We start from the raw sequence: 2,150 nt of genomic DNA, 5'->3' as shown, positions 1-2,150 counted from the left end.
ATATATATATATATGTAATATTATATATATACATATTATATTTTATATTTACTAAAATAAATATAGCATTTCTACTTTGCGGTTTTCACTTATTGCAGGGGTGTCCATTACATAACCCCCATAATAATTCAGGGACTACTGTATTCAGGAAAATGGGGTAGTCATGCATCAGCCATTAAAACATTGAACTGGACCAGAAAAGAACTGAACAACCAACAGAGCTCAATAGCACTGAACAGGACAGAACTTTTCCAAAAATGTACCAGTGCCAATCATTTTCTCAGTAGGGGAGGGGGCTTAGAACTGACTGGGGCTCTGCTCATTGTTGAAAAAACAAAAACAGTTGTCATTAAAGGCACTCAGTAATCAGAACCACAGGTGGGACAGGTGGAACTCCAGTTCTGTGCTGAAACATGGCTGTGAACCTGAGGCACGTTGAATAACTGCCTAAACCTGGAACTCAACATTCAGCACCAGACACCCTCTCCTGCACAGTCACACAGGCTTTTTGAGGTTCATTTACACGTTGCACAAAATGTTTGTTATTTATGAGCCAGATCAATTAAAAAACTGCGGCACAAAAAATGGGAAACACTTTTCCTCCTAAATAATGTCATATTTATTCACTGCATTAATTGTTTGGCAAAAGGAAAAACAAAGTGTTCACATTAGAAGGTAGAAAAGGTGTTTTGCAGTACAGCAGATGAACATGGTGTGTGCTTGACACTCATTTTTGCACTAATTTTCTAACACTCTATTACTTATTACCATGGTAACGGTATAAATGAAGGAGATGCAGTGAGCTGCCAAAGCTTTAACCCCCGTTGGTAATCCTTCTGTTTTCTTGTCTTACACAGTAGGGTTAAATAGACTTAATTTGATTCTATGTAATACTTCTTCAGATAATCTTCAGAGTAAAAAAAAAAAGTTCGATGTGAAATAATTGTCTTAAATAACTCCTAAAGTGCCGTGTGCTTATGTATGTGCAGTTAATATTTTGTGGAGCCACGTTTTGCAGCACAGACAGTAGGAGGTCTCCTCAGATGCGTCTTTGCACAGAAAACTTTTCTTTATAACCACACTGCACCAGTTCCTTTAAGTTGAAGGTGTTTGTGCACAGCAATATTTAATACCATGCCACGGATGCTTAGTTGAATTGAGGAACGGGTTCTGATGGGGTTACTCCAGGACATTGGACCATTTCTCCATAAACCACTGCAGAGTTGCTGCAGCAGATTGTTTCAGCTCATTGTCCTGCAGGAAGATGGACCTCCATCCCAGCCTCACATCTCTAAAAAGACTTGGATGAGTTTCTCAGCCCATGCCTATGGAAAACACTCAACATGATGCTACCACCACCAGGCTTCACTGTTCTTAGTATTATGAGAGGGGCCAGGTATGTGACAAGCTTGATGTTGTTCTCATGGGACGAAATAATCTAAAGTACTGCATGTTAATCTGATTTATTTCAGAACCTTCCTATTACACAAAGATTCCTAACGATCTGCATTTTCTCCCCAAACAACAGCACTTTCCTGTCTACTCTTCCAAGAAACTCAGCTCCATGAAGCTTTTAGTGACCCTGAGGACAAATGCATCACAGTTTTATGGGGATTGATAGTTTTGCAACAAGCAACAGCTGTAGATTCAAACTACTCATCTAGGGGGCCAATGAAATGACAGAAAACTCAGTTTTATAGAAAAAAATGCAACTTTTAAATAAATAAAATCAAATAAATCCTACATAAACTCAATATACATGGACATATATGCTCCACGAACAGACTCAGCAAGTCCTTTGTCATTCAAGCCATCAGACTGTTCAACTCGCCGTAAAGTAAAAATAGAACCTTGTAAATCTGTGGTACCCCGGACACTTATGTATGTGTATGTATGTATATTTACATGTGCATATGCATATTTATATACATGTATTTTTGTATGTATGCTTAGATGTGTGTGTATATATATATATATAAACACCTGGAGAGCTGGTGCAAAGAGAATAACCTTCACATCAATGTGAAGAAGACAAAGGAGATGATTGTGGACTTCAGAAGGAACCAAAACATCTACACCCCCCTGAACATAAGAGGATCTGCGGTGGAAGTGGTCTCCAGCTACAAGTACTTGGGTGTACACATGAATGA

The sequence above is a fragment of the Nematolebias whitei genome, chromosome 14, assembly GCF_014905685.2.
Source record: "Nematolebias whitei isolate Nwh7 chromosome 14, NemWhi1, whole genome shotgun sequence".
In the NCBI taxonomy this organism is placed as follows: domain Eukaryota; kingdom Metazoa; phylum Chordata; class Actinopteri; order Cyprinodontiformes; family Rivulidae; genus Nematolebias; species Nematolebias whitei.
This window is presented reverse-complemented; position numbering follows the sequence as displayed.